Genomic DNA, 16,001 nt, shown 5'->3' with positions numbered 1-16,001 from the left:
AATCTTGATAGTAATTTTAACAATGAGTGAGAACTGGAGTGCCTTAACTAAACAGGACCCTGACTTGTTTCAAACTGGGCTGTTAGTCTATCCTCTGTCATCTCCAATTCTCCACCCAGAAGTCTTGAATATCACCCACAACATTCCACTGGAGATATTGGGGAATGACCCAAGTAAGATTCCAGTTTAAACTTTGTGATCCTTGAGGTGATGAAGTAAGAGAAAACAATGTGAAAAGAATACTAAAACATATCTGTACAGAGTTATGGCATCTTAAAAATAAAATCAGTATAGTTACTTAGCAGGAATATTGATAAAACAGACCATGTTAGCTTGCATGCAGGAAGAGCAAATGATAAATACAAATCATATTTGGATTATCAGCAGTACTGATTTGGTAGTCAGCTTCCTCCTGATTTGAGCTAGAGTTTCTACATTGTCTTGGAATTTGAATTGATACCTTAACAACTAGCAATAGATGATGAGAGATTTACTGCAGTCTGTCCCAAAACTTGTAGAATAAACTAGTAATGTCTCATAAATTCACAGCAGAATTGAAACTGAAAACCTGCTGGTTTATTGCTTTTTATTCAATCTAGCATCTCCATATGGTGTCTAACTTTTTGCAGACTTCTGCTGTTTTTCTCTTATATGTGCAGCATTTTTTAAAAGTTATGGACTTTTCTGACCATCTAAAATGTCTAAAATCCTGGGCTTGCTTATCAGTGTTTTACAGGAATGTGTGCATTTTGAGCGCAGCCTTTTTTCCTCTATCATGGCTACAACATTTATTGTCTGTCAGGTATTCTTCAATCATGAATCCTACATAAATTTGTCACTCTATCAGCTTCTGTGTGGGAGGTTTCTGAGGATATAGCTGCTTGATTTAGTAAAATAAACCTCCTGCTTTAGGTCTCTTGGGTGCTGGAACTATGAATACTTTCCCAAGATCAAGATGCAATTGCATACCACAGTCTGTCTTACCTCTCTAGGCAGTGCATTATTTCATTACCCACATAGATAGTAATTTCAAAAATAAATCAGAAAAATGTTTGCTGTATCAAAACTTTGACTTGACTTCTTGTCGCACTTCTGAGTGAATAAGAGAACAGAAAATGCCTCAGGTTGAAATAATGCTACCCAAGTATATTTTTCCTTATGCTTTCTTGTTAAGGGAGACCTGGACCAAGATAGTTTTTGATGCTTCCAAAATGCAAATTTCCTCCAGTGTAGACTCACTGGAGGTCAAGAGGGAAAAGATCTCATCTTTTTCCTCAGCTGTGGTGGAAGATGAATGGTGCCCAGGCACACACCTTGCAGTGAGTTGGGTGCCGGTGGTGGTGGAACAGACAAAAATGTGCTATCATATATCCAAGGGAAAAAAGTGTTGTGAAAGAAAGAACAATATCTCCTTGAAGAACTTGTGTATAACCCACCATTACACCAGAGGAAGTCACCACAAGGGTTCTTGTCATGTTTCTCCAGATTAGGTGATTTCACCTATGACAACCAGTGGCTCTTACTAGATGGATAGAATCATAACTCAGTTGGAAGTAAAATAGTCAAAATACTGTTTGTATAAACCACTGCCTTTGTGTGAATTCTGGCTGGCAGAATCCAAATATTTATTCTACCATGGCAATTTGGGGGAAATGCATCAGCCAGCATATGGTCCAGTAGCCCAATGTACAGGTGCTGGGTCTCAAAGTGGCATGTATGAACATAGACAGACTTCCAAACTTCCCATGACATTTCTTGTGCAGATCTCATCAATATTTCAGAAACCAGAGAAACAGAAAGCCAAAAGGAACTTCTGCAAGTAATATTGTTCTGTTTCTGAATGCTTGATGATGGTCCAAATACAGTATCATTCCAACTGTCAGTTTTCTTCATTCCTCTTCCTCCAATAGGAAGGTTTTTGAATCCCCCAGGAAAAGATTTGGGGTTACAGGGGAGACAGGGGGAATCACTCCTTCTTGAACACAGTGATCATAGCAGAACAAACTTATTGGAGCCTGGCCATTTAAACATACTTATTGGAGCATGGCCATTGTTTTTAGATGTTAGTGTTGCAGCAACTCCAGTAGTATAACAGGATGGGGCACAGCTCAGTGGCAAAGCACCAGCTTTGCTTAGGGATATCTTTGTTTAAAAGTATTCATTCCTGCAGGAGAGAAAGAATAATTCAATCCACTTTCTCTCTGTTGTCTTGAAAATGGTGCAGTTTTCAAAGACATTTGCCCAGGAGAAGAAAAATCTTTCCCCGAGATTCACTTTTTTCCTGCTTTCAAAACATATAGTGCCAGAAGGTAGTGTGGGGATCAGAGGATAATTGGTGGTTATGTTCCAATAGCCAGTGCACAGCAACAACATCATCTGGAACCTCCAGAGCACCCCTTGGAAGGTCCTCAAGGATGCCTACATTGACATTTACCAGCTATGATTGCACAGCTGGCAATAATCCTTGGTAGGCTGCCCCTTGCCATATTGTAGCTGTGCTGCTGTGTAGGAGGAAGCCAAATAAAGATTGCCATTGCCAAATATGTCAGAACGCAGTCAAAAACTGTGGGGTTTTCCTGGAAAGATTTGTTCAGAGGGGGTTTACCATTGCCTTCATCTGATGTTGATAGTGTGACTGAACCAAGCTTACCCAGTGGTTTTTCATGGGTAAACAGGGATTTGAACTCCGGACTCCCAGAATTGTCTTCCAGCATTCATGCCACTACATGACACTGGCTCTCTTGGATTCAAATAACAAAAGTGTACATTACAACTAAATATTAGGAAGAACTTCCCGATGTTAAGAGCTGTTTAACAGCTAAATACCTTTCCTTGGAAGGTAGCTGGACACTGTTCCATTGAATTCTTTTAAATAGAGCTCGGATGACAATTTTTCAGGGATCTTTTTTCAGTTTCTACACTGGCAGGGGCTAGAGTAGATGGTCCTTGGCATCCTTACCAATTATATGATACTGTGACAACAACCACATAAGCATTATAACATAAATTTAAAGCTATCTTTAAAACTGCCTGCCTGTTCCACAATCTCTTTTAAGTTGAAGATGATTTCTTGCCATGCCTAAGTACTTACCTGAGCAATGGTAAGGAAAAATTTTGGAGCTGCAGAGGCATTTGTGAAGAAGGTGGTTCAGTGAGGATCCTCCTAAAAAGTGACAGCATAGACAGAAAAAATACAGCATTAACAATGAGTGCATTTTAAAAAGGCCCAAAATCACCAAAGCTTGTCAAGGGGAAAAAAATCAATTCATAGTGTTGCGTCCCCATTTGGTTCTGTCCTTACACATGGATGAAAGTTGTGACTGAGTGACATGAAAGAAGAGAAGAGGGGAATGACAAGTCATTTGGAAAATAACTGGACATGCCTCACCACTTGTTCTAAATAGTATTTTAGAGCGGAATTTTTAAGGTTTGAACTTTTGAACTTCTAACTGACTACAGAGATTCATGCAAACCTAGAGAGAGATTACCAATGAATATTTAATGGAAAGAATCAGTAACCTTAAAGCCCTCTGGTAAAAGAAATGGCAATGTGGTTGTATCACTTATGTAAGTAGGTGTAACGTCTCCCAAGAATCATTCACAGAGTACAGTACATCACACTTTGGCAAACTCCCACCTAATCTTCAGCTGCTGAAAAGGCTGGAAGATACTATCCATCTATGTATCCATTTATAGCTTGCATTTCCTCCAAGCCATTCAGGGTAGTATTTATCTGGTTCCTCATCCTGGGACACTAGCCAAACCAGAACAGACTGCTATATCATATTCAATGCAAGGAAGTAGTCCGCAAGATTTATTTATTTATTTATTTTATATCCTGCTTTTTTGCCCAGCATTGGATTCAAGGCAGTGTTTTCAAATGTTAAAGCACAATTAAACTAAACTTTGATTTTTTAAAAAAAATTGTCAAAAACATAATTTAAAACAGCATTAAAAAGATATTTAAAACATAATATAAACACCACACCCATCCACTCATCCCACCCACATCCATTAACTGCTTTATGTGCTACAATATATTAAAAACCAAATGCCTCCATAAAAAAGGTCCTCACCTGCCTGTGGAAAGGCAGCAGGGAAGGGGAAAGACAATTCACCTTCCATGACCTCTGGAGACCCCAGAGGATGCCTCTATCAGTGTGAGCCTGGCTATAGGCACATAACCAAATGCTTCTCAGACAACCCATGCTCTCACCTGGCTACTACATGGCTGCAAAAGAGGAAGATAGTATTTTTTTTAAAAGGCAGAGGTTTTTTGGACAGTAATGCAAGGGAGGTAAAAAAAATTCTGGCCTTTCCAACAAAAAAACAAAACAAAACCAAGACACACGAACATAGAATCGTAGAATCATAGAGATGCAAATGACCACAAGGAGCATCTTGTCCAGCCCCTTGCCTTCTGGGAATATAAAGCATAAAACCTCCAAAGGAGTAGAGTGCACTGTCTTGTAAGAGAGTATTCTACTATCAGATATTCTTACATTAAATAATTTCTTCCGAATGTTTACACAGAATCTAATTTCTTGTCTTCTCTGTCTTGTAAGACGAGAGTGTTCTACTAGCAGATATTCTTACATTCAATAATTTCTTCCTAATGTTTACGTAGAATCTAGTTTCTTTTTATTTCAATCCATTGGTTCATGTACTAGTCATTGGCGCAAGCAAAAAGCTTGCTTGTTCCATCTTCAACATGGCTTTCCTTCAGATATTTAAATATGGCTATCTGATCACCTCTCAGTCTTTTCTATCTGTCTCTTACAGATCCCTAAAACCACTCTGTACAGATCTTGCCATGGTCTGATGCCTGTGCATGCCCCTAACAGGATGCCAGCTTCTTCTTGGGAAAAGCAAATTGTAATGAATGACACTTTACAAATGATATGTGCTATTTCACTATTTCCAGTCATCTTAGGATTGTGAAGAGAAGTTTCAAAAGCACATTTTGATAGCAGCTGACATGGAAAAATCAGCCCCACAGCTAAATTCACAAACTTGCTCCAAACAATGGCTCCCATCCATATTACGTCAAGCTTATAATTAATTTACTTCTAAGCAATGTTCATGTCTTGTGTTCAAACTGGTTGCATGCTGTGTTTGACCTGCTTGCCTGTGGTAAAAAGACTGTGGACACCACCGACTTTAATAACACTGCTCCCATATGCTAGAGCAATTGAGTATCAAGCAACAGAAACCTCGCCAACAACCATGCAAGTAGTGTTTTAAAAGCTCTGACCCCCATTTAAGTGAATAACCCAAAATGTATGTTTGCTTCTTTTTAATACTTATATACTACCCTTTAAATCCATACAGGGTTGTTCATAAAACAGCATTGTTACATACATTCGAATATGTTATAAAAATCAAAATCAGTATAAAAGTGACAAAAACATGCCACTTAAACACTAAAAAAGGCAGCAACAATTATAACTTTCAAAAATGAGCTATGTTCACCTTCATCAGTAAAAACAGCCATGTCTGTAAAGTATGTTTTAAGACACATACACATACACAAGACAGGAGGGGAATTGACTTTAATTTTTTAAAAAGAAAGTGCTTTCACACCTAGATCACCACTGAAAAGGTCCTGAGTAAAGTCATGGCAACCAATAAATATTAAATAGTCTTCTAGGTGTGTACAATCTAAATAAAAGGTGGGCAAAACATAAGCTGCAGCCTTTGTATGTCCCCCAAAGCTTTTTAATTTTTTTTTAATGAAAATAGAATTCAACACTCATTTTAGCATAGCCTATCTGAAATATATCAAAATATGAAATGAGTTTAATATTTTTCATATTTTCATATTTTGATATCAAGAATCAGGCATGTTTTTAGAGGTCACAATGACCCTTGAAACACTAGGAAGTTTCACATGGGAAAGATATGCTGGGCTAAAGATATGTGGAACACCGAGAAAGCACTAAATTAAGGTTAAATGGTTCTGTTGATCATCCAACCTCCTCGAGCTCTCTGCATATTCTTTTGCAATAGGGATTGAGTGAGTCGGATTGCAAAGCAGTGAAAAACCATATTTTCTTCTTACCTCAGGCTGTTCACCCCTTCCTATCCAACCATCCAAAGGTTGTCTTAAATCCAATCACTCCAACCTTGGAGTGCTTTGTCACTCCAAATTAAAACTATCAGTCATCCCAGAATCCTATTGTCTATTCCATGGGAAGATCATCAGGTCTTTGTTACACCATGTGGGAACTTTAAATACCCTCAAGGTGCAAAACAGGATATAAATATCCACCCCATACATGACCACTTTGCATATACAGCGCGCCCGCGCCATACGCGGGCGCGCCTTACGTGGCCTTGAGCATACGCGCTCAAGCCGCGGGGTGCGCCCGAGGTGGAAGGGGCGGCGCGTCCCATTCAATTGAATGGGCGCGCGCCTGTTGCGCCCCGCGCACACCCGCGCACCCGCGCACGAGCCCCATTGTTTCCAATGGGGCTCGAGCATAGGCGGAATTCGCCTTACGCGGAGGGATCTGGAACGGATCCCCCGCGTAAGGCAAGGACAGACTGTACAGCTGCTACAGACCAAGGCCCTTTCACATAAACCAGAGCTCGACTCTCTATATCACCCTCAGACTCTCTCTGACCTACTCTTATCTGCTGTGAAACCCTCTCTTCAGGACTGATGATTATCACCTCATCTAATTCCTAACTCTTTATTATTCAGAATTTCACACCTTTCTTTCTGTTCACCTTGTATGGTTCTTAAGATTGCATTGGCATTGTGTGATCATGTGCATATTTGTACATTTCTAAACAAACCTCCTTTATTCATTGAAACTAGGGTCTCTTTGTAGCGAGTGCTGGTATACACAGGTGGACTGATCCCCTTAAGTTACCCAACGTCTTGCAGGTCTCCTGTAATAACCCCCCTCCCAATCCCAAGGAGATGCTGACACTATTGCTGAGGACGCCAAGTCCCCTCCACATCTTTTTGAGTAACATTCCTGGAATTCCCCTGAATAACAGTTTTGGTCTTAACAGTTCAGTGAAACAAGTTTCATGCATACACCACACATACGAAGCCTACAGTACAGTCCAAGCCAAATCGGGCCATGTAGTCCCATGTTTTTGTTTTTATCTATGTTTTCAAGACATTTATTTATTTATTTATTTATTTATTTATTTATTTATTACTTTTTGTTCCTTTGGTGCCATGGTATAGTGGTTTGAGAGCTGGACTAGGACTCTGGGATACCAGAGTTGAAATCTCCACTTACTCATGGAAACCCATGGAAGCCCACTTGGGTTAGCCATACTCACAGCCTTAGCTAAAAGCAGTAGGAAATCCTCTCTGAATAAATCTTCCTAAGAAAACCCTAGGTTAGACTCATCATAAGTCAGAGTTGACTTGAACGCACATAGCAGCAACAAGGGACCTGGTGCAGGCCATGGTACATGCTAGAGTTCAACATTTACCACCCCTCTACAGTTCCTCACCCCTGTCTAATTGGTAGGCTTCCATAATCCTTCAAATGCTGGTTTTCTCTCCCTCTGAGAAATGGAAATGAAAAGGGGAGAAAACAATCAAAGTGATGATGTCTGAGAGAGTCTCCCCTTTGAAGAAAAGTTAGTGTTTAGTAGTAAAATGAGCATTTGGGTTTAGAAAAGAGATGAGATTTATTATCAGGTAAACTGTGCATAGAATCAATGGATTAAAACTTTTTATTAAAAAAAGTCTGATCCCCTGATTAATCTGTCATCCCATATGTTTTATAAACATTAATTAGTAAGCTTGTTACGGGCTATTATTAGCAGCCATGTTTTCATAGAAGTTCTTTTATCAAAACCACAGATGGTGGGCATCATCTTAGAAAAGATGTTTCGTTTTCACACTCACAGAACACAAAAAGCCTCTTCTGCTGTGGCACCTGCTGCACCAGATACATGCACCATTTAAAAACAGAGCATGTTTTGTTGTTGTAAATGACCACCTTAGGGATATGAAAACCCATACAGTTTTCATCTGTTAATTATCCTGCTAAACCACATTTGCTTAATCAGCTAAACTTTCTTTAAGCAGGAGAGAGCCTGGATTTTCAGGTACACATACACACAAATAATTAATGAACTAGCCAACATGACCAATAAAAATGACTGAATGAGTATATGGAGGACCCCATATCAGATAAAACTTTCATGTACCATTAACAGATGTAGAATAATTTGTACGTCAATAAATATAGAGGTAATCCCCCAGAGCAATAATTGAAATGTCTACTATTCATTTTACTGACTCAGTTATTTTGTAATGCAGAAGAATTTTCCAGGTTGATATTCAAGACATCAAAACCTCCAAAATACACAGTATCACTTGCATTATTGTGTTAATATTATGTGGAATATCTGGTCAATATCTGTTGTTCAAGGGAAGTTTTCATTCTGCTTCTTCATATTTTATAAAACAAAATAAAACATTAGCTTTGGCATGAAAGATTCAACTGAAGTCATTCCTCTATTTACAAATTCTGTTTTCCCACCATGTCAGCATTTAAAATAAACAAATACATGCTTTCTTTTTTCTTTTTTTTTACTTTTGTCCAACATGACAAAGGGCACATCAAGACAGACTGAAAAGTCTGAGATTTTGTTCCCCTTTCCCCCCTAATTTTATATTGAATTAAAATAAATGAATCTGGGGAGCTGGCATAATAAATCCCTGATCATACCGGGAGCTGACAGAAATTTTTTGGGGGTAAACAAAATGTATATAGTACTCCAAAATAAAATCAGAAAGGACAGGAACAAAATCTGAGACTTTCTGGTCTTTTTAATCATTCTGGATGTGCCCATCATTTGCCTGCATGTGGGAATGCAATAGTTTATGACTCAGTTGATACATTAGCCTAAATTTCTGAAATGTCAGCTTGCATTCTCAAGCCTGTGTTGAACTACACAAGCAGCTGGATATGAAACACACTCCGTCTCATAGACGTAAAACCCATTTGCTGAGAATATGCTCAAGTTCTCTTCCTCAGCAACACAAACATCTATGTGGCACTTGCAACCAAGTTGTTTTATGCAGTATATCATTTTGCTCCTAAGTTGGAGATAGAGGCAGAAAATAATTTTGCTTGAAAGTTTGTGTCACACTTTAATGCTAAGACCTAACTTTACACTGTTGAACAATGCTACTTTTGTCCCAATCTCAGGATAAAGGATGGATATTAATTAATAAATCAATAACTATTATTCACTGAGATTTGTCCTACTCTAAATGTTATAATAATGTTCTTCGATCCAAAACAGGGTTCAAAATGCAAAAATTAAAGAAAACTATACACAAAAATGTACGTAGAATTAATGACGTATGTATAATAGATGCTGTAAAACATCAGAGACCATTAGAGATCCTGCATTTTATTAGGAAACTACTTGCAAAATATGTGGCTGTTAAGCCAAATTACAGGGGAAATGAATTCTAGAAAAATTGTGCATGTAAACAGGCTTTTCATGGAAACTTTTTTTAAAAAATAAAACAAATTCTCAAAATTCTGTAACAACCACATTTCAGTTTTGAAAACATTTTAAAATTTAGAACAAAATGTATGTAAGGCTGGAAAACTGAGACAGCAGGAGAAATTGTGTGGACAGATTCATCTCTAACAAGTTGGCATTACATTTTCCCCAAACTGTACCAAGTTTACTATCCTGGAGCTCTCAGGGCCTCTAATAGAAGATGAAACCACTCAAACACAGCCTCTTCCTTTACAACCCTGGCTTGACTCTCTAATAAAATAATGAACAAACATTTAGAGAAGAACCTCTATAAAATCTAGAGGGCAATGAAAATGGAGCCATAAACAGCAATGATGCAACAGACAGCAGTAGCAGACTTTGCTTGTGTTTGGCCAAACTCTGCAGCTGCCTATACATAACCATGACTCTGCTGCTGAGTGAGCTCTGGCTTTGAAGGCTTTTACTGATGAAGCTATTATTTCATTGGGAGCCATTTTACAACATTTCAGTGTCACTTCTGAATGGAACATGCTTTTAAGAAGAAAATTTACCATTTGGCAGGCATTTTTCCCTGCCCAGGGAACCCCTCCCCTTGTGTAGTGCTAAATCATTTTCTGACTTTCTTAACAAAGTAGTTACTCCCAAGCAGCAAGAGAAAAGCATACAAATAAAGCTATTTCTGCTATGTTTCTAATGAAAACATGCAGCTTTGATGGACAGAGAGATCAAGTTGAGCTTGTGGCTGTAAGACTGGAACAAAAGGACAGAGAATACCACAAATTCATGAAATATGACATTTTAATCAAGCCTCAAGCTGTTTTCTAATTACTTTTGACTGCACTTAAAAGGGAATCTGAAGGTGTCAGGTTAGTGTAGAGACAAGCAGAAAATTGTCCTCAGTACATTGCTGATTATTATGAATACGATGGTGTCAAATTACCCAGAAAAAGATATGGTAGTAAAGCCTTCTAAAAGTCATATTTCCAATTTTCTTTTCAATTTCATCTTCAAGTAAATTTGGCCACTAGTTTATTCAGAAGCTGCTTTCCTGCAGTACATATTTTTTTTATATTTAAGTATGTATAATAGATCTGCTAAAAACATCAGAGACCATTAAGCTACAGAAGCATGAAATCAACTTGAAATTATTATTTTAATTCCAGGCACTTGTGCATAACAGTATGAGCAGAGGGCCAAATAAACATTTATCAGAGCACTCTCTAGTGTTCCATGCACTAATGTGTCCCCCCCCCCCAGTGTGTAAGCACAATAGTAGAGTACAACTCAAGATAGACACCCATGGGCAAAAGGTTTCTAAATCTAAGAGTGATGTGTGTCAGTTTGAAGGAATGGAAAACTGAATCTGGTTGTAGGTGGGTTATACTGGGTTACAAATACCTTTAAAAATCAAATTTGTGTACAAAATGTGGGTTATTTACATTATACATGCCCGGCAATTTTTCTGAGGTTGTGCTGTTCCATCTATTAAATTAACAATCTATTTCAGACAATCTGTTTCAGATGATTCTGGTGCTATGGTAATAGTCGTTGTCAAGTACTAGTTCTAATGTTTCCATCCTTACTCATGACACCATCTTTTTTTAAAAAAAATATTGAAAATGGAAGCTGCTGTAGGAAAGAAGGAGTTAGGAAGAAAAGAAAGCAGAGTAAGCATTAGTAGTTATTACAGCGAAGTCTGGGAATTATTATGGAAAGAAGTGAATAGATTTTCATGTCTATAGTTATTCCATCGGTTCATTCGATGGTAGTCATACAGCATACATACACTTTCTGTATTCTGCTTTAATTAGAGCTCTGTTCAGGTGTCATATGTACAGGATGCTGTGGCTTGGGCAAGAGCTCATGATGATCCTATTCCTCTCAGCTTCAGCATCCTTGCACACACCATATCTGCCATGTATATCCCTGACCTCCCTATGTTGAACTTCTGTTTAAACAGAAGTAGAAGCCTGGATGGAAGGTCTGATAAAGCAAGCTTCCTGATCACACTGCCTTCTACAAATGTTCAAGTGGCAATCCCCCTATGAAGAAACTTTTCAAGAAAACCCTGGGATTGATTCACCTTAGGGTTGCCATAAGTCAAAAATGACTTGAAGGCACACAATGATAAACAACAAAGTAGAAGCTTCCTGCAGACTTCCCCATTTAGGGGAGCATAGGGGAGGGCTGGTAAACATGAAGTGTCCTCTCTTTTGCATGATTTTGTATTATATAAATGTTCCTGTTATAAATGGAGATGTTGTTGTTGCTCTTAACTGAGTGAATTGACTGAAGTCTACATCACTGATGAATGGTGCCCACTTGTGGAACAATTTCTCCACAAATGGTGCAGGGGGCAGATAGGTACAGTTGGCCTCCATATCCATGGATTCTGTATCCATGGATTAAACCACCCAAGGCCTGAAAATATTCCACAACAAAAACAACAACACACTTCCAAAAATCAAAGGTTGGTTTTGCCATTTTGTATAACAAAAAATATTTTACTATGCTATTATATACAATGAGGCTGGAGCATCCATGGATTTTGGTATCCATTGGAGGTCTTAGAATCAAAGCCCAGTGGACACCAAGGACACAGCTTTAACTGTTTAACACATTTAACACTTTATATTCAGCCTTAGGGGATATACAGACTACCCCTTTCCTGGAAGGATTGGGGCTCCAGCAACCTCACACTGCAGCCCTGATCTGGCCTTTGGAGAGTGAAAAAGGAGCTACAAAAAGCTCCAAAGGGTGGCATAGCCATGGCTGCATGGTGCCCCTTTGGTGCTGCATCATCTGGGCATAGCGCTAGAGGAGCATCATGATGGCATGCACCACCTGGAGTGGTGCGCGCCATCATGGTGCCCTGGGAGCAGAGTTAGGGCCTGCATAATCAGGATGCTGCACCCTGACTCTGCCCACAGGCTGGCCTTTCAGGCCGGTTTGGATAGCCCTTTAGTCGTCTTTTGATTTCTTGACTGCAGTCTCCATTCTGCTAATGACTGAGACAAGATACGAAAAAACTTGAACTATTTAAATGTCTTCATCACCTGCTTTAAAGTTATAAAAGTCATCTGCAGTCATTATTTTTTGTTTTCTTAATGTTCAGCTATAAACATCACTTTGCACTTTCTTTCTTGACCTTCTTTAGTATTCATTCCTATTTCAATATAATGTCATCTGCATATATGTTGAATTATTGTTCCCTTCATTTTGACATCTCCTTCCTCTATGTCTAATCCTGCTTTATGTGAAATATGTTCTGCATACAAGTTAAACAGATAGGGTGGTAAAATGTAGCCTTGCCTGATGTCCTTGCCAGTTGGAACCATTCCATTTCTCCATATTCTTTCTTGATGTTACCTTCTGTACTAAGCGCATGTTGGAGCACACTTATTCAAGAGTGATCCATGGTTTTTCACAATCTATACAATCAAAGACTTTGCTTTATTCTATAAAACACAGGCTGATTTTCTTTGAAATTATTTGGTGTGCTTCTTTATGTATGCACATTTTCAATATGATCCCTAGTTCCTCTTCCTTTCCATAACCCATCTTGGACATCTGGCATTTTTTTTACTCAGTATATGGTCAAACTCTTTGTTGTAGAATTGTGAACATCACTTTTCGTGCATGGTATATTAATGCTATGTTCCTGTCATTACTGCATACCCTGGTGTCTCTTTTCTTCAGGACTGGAATGCATAGTAAGTGTTTCCAACCTGTGGACCAATGTGGGTTTTTGTTCCTATATTTGTTGACAGATTTTAGCTAGAATCAGAGGAGCTTTTGTCTCTGTGGTTTGAAGCTGCTCTATTGGTATACCATTTTTTGCTTGTGATTCATTTCTCCCAGATTCTTTAAGTATACAGCTTCCACTTCACTTTCTGAAATTGTAGATTGATCTTTAAATGGTTCTTCCTTGCATGAATGTGTCATTCTTTTATCTCTTGTATATAGTTCTTCAGTGTATTGTTTCAATCATCTTTTTATTTCTACTTGGTCATGCAGTGTGTTCTGCTGCTGATTGTATAGCACCCCAACACTTGATTTAAATTTCTCTTTGATTTCTTGGATCTTATTGAAGAGGTCTCTTGTTCTTCCTTTTTTGCTGTCATCTTTCTTTCTGTTCACTGATTATAGTAGTTCTCTTTGTCCCTGAGTGCAAGTTGTAGAACAGTTGGATTGTGTGTTCTGACCCTATTTCTATGCCCTTTAGTTTTTGCTTCTCATTTGTCCTTAACTGCTTGAAGAGTTACATTTGTCATCCATTGAGTCTTCTCTTTCTTTTTGGCTGAAAAATATATTTTTGTATTTCTCCCTGACAATGTCCCTCACTGCTGTCCAGGGGTCTTCTGGTTCCTGGTCAATTTGGCTTAGTAGCCCAAATGCCATTGCCATTCCCTTCTCCTTTTGTGTCATGTCTTTTTAGATTGTAAACTTGAGGGCACAAAACTGTCAAATTAGCAATCTGTAAGCCACTCCGAGCACCTTTGTGGTAGAAGAGCGGGGTGTAAATATTATAAATTAAAAAAAAAAAAATCAATCGGTTTTACATTATCTTTAAATTCTAGGGGGATGTGCTTCAGTTGTATTTTGGCACAATGATTGATTTAGTGGTGTTCTTTAGCTTTTTGTGCATGTGCATGTATCAGTAGTCCATGGTCTGTACCACAATCTGCTTTTGGTCTTGTCTTTGCATAGTGAATGGAGCTTCTCCATCTTCTGCTTCTGACTATGTAGCTTATTTGATTACTATATTGGCCATCAGGTAATATCCATGAGACATTACTCCCTTTTATTAAACCAACTATTGAATAATATGTGTCAGGAAGTCCACATGGACACACTGTGTTTTAAGAGACCTTGTTGATGTCAAGCTCATTTTTCCCACCCGAGATGCTTTAAATTGATTCAGAATTCAAAAACAATTCAGTCTGGGGATGGGTGTACTTGAACTGAGAGCTTGAGCCTCCTTCTTCCTGTTTTTGGAGGTCTTTTCCTGAAATAATAGAGCTAGTTTTAGTTATCTTCTAAAATCACTGCCTAGCCTAAGCTTTCTTCCTTTGATCTAAAACCACTCTTACAGATCCTCAGACTACAAATTTTAGGGTAGATAATCTTGTTAGCCCAGTCTCTTTCTCACAGTTCTTATTCTGGCATGGAGAAACATAGTGAGTTTGACTTCATTGACTTTGTACTGTTCAAGCCAGGACTACTCCCTAATTTCCCACAAATCCAACAGAATCAAGGAGAGATAACTCCTGGCATTTCTAAAAAAATTTATTTCAGGGCATGCTTTCCCTTCACATTGCTGCTCCCCAAAATGGCTCTCACGTTTTCTGGGGTGTATGTGTAAAATAATTAAACTTATTTATATATATATAATTTCCTTTAAAAACATCTTATCTTACCAAATTTTCACTTTAACCACATGAAACTATATACATATAAACACATTTAGGCTCTGTTTCTGGTATTGTAATTCAGATATAATTTTAATTTCTCTAGTTGTTTATGTCAAAATTATTGCTATTACATCCATTGATATGCAGGAATTGCAATTTATATATAATATCATTACCAAAAAATATTACTAAAGATGCATGGTGTGGTATGGGAGGAGTTCAATGGGAGATGGCACTATGAGTTACCACACTGAATGGTAGCAACCCTAGTAATGCCACTGGCTTCATACAGCTTAATTCCAAACCCCTGCAGTCTTGCAAGTTTGCTTCTTTTGAGCTATCCTTTAAAACAAAAACTATTTTTTAAAAGATGAAAGCTTTTTCTTTTGAGTCATCCCCATTCTAAAGCCATTGCGTTCTGTTAGGTACGTGGATTCTGCATGAACCCTTTACCATTTGGGAATCTCTACCATAATGTTCACTGTTACCCATGTGTATTCAATTTTGTACATCCTGATTTCTGTGTATTCAATAAGTATATTCAAAAAGTAACAGTAAAGTGACTGAATGCAACAAAGTAAAACTATTAGAGAGGTCTGTGTAAATATGGTTATTGCATCCAATTTGCCTTAGATGATCTATTGGTCAGGGTCCCAAGAGCCTTGGTAAACATGTATACTCAGATCTTGGGAGTGTTCATTTATGTGCCTTTAGACCATAACTGGTATACTGCATTTTCATCAGGAAATTCCATTTAACAAATCCAAACAAAAATCCATCAGTGATACTTTTATTGGTCAACCAAAATGCACACTATATTCATTGCAAGCTTTCGAAGGTCTATGGGCTTCTTCACCAGGAAAGATGTTACAAACAAAACAGGAGGGGGTGGGATGTGAAACAAGAACAACTGGAGATGCTAATCAGATGCCTGCATGTTATACTCCTCCCTTCATAACTGTCATCTTCCAGCCTATGAGAGAGTTGACCAGGCAGGCCCAGCTTCATCAGGGCTAGCCTGAAGAAAGAGGCCCCTTTCTCCATAACTGCCATCCTCCGGCCTGCAAGGGAGTTGACCAGGCAGACCCA

This window comes from Sceloporus occidentalis, unplaced genomic scaffold (assembly GCF_023333645.1).
Source record: "Sceloporus occidentalis isolate IW3139 unplaced genomic scaffold, rSceOcc1.0.p SCAF_1, whole genome shotgun sequence".
Taxonomy (NCBI): Eukaryota; Metazoa; Chordata; class Lepidosauria; order Squamata; family Phrynosomatidae; genus Sceloporus; species Sceloporus occidentalis.
The sequence above is the reverse complement of the archived record's forward strand: the minus strand, read 5'-3'. Positions refer to the sequence as shown.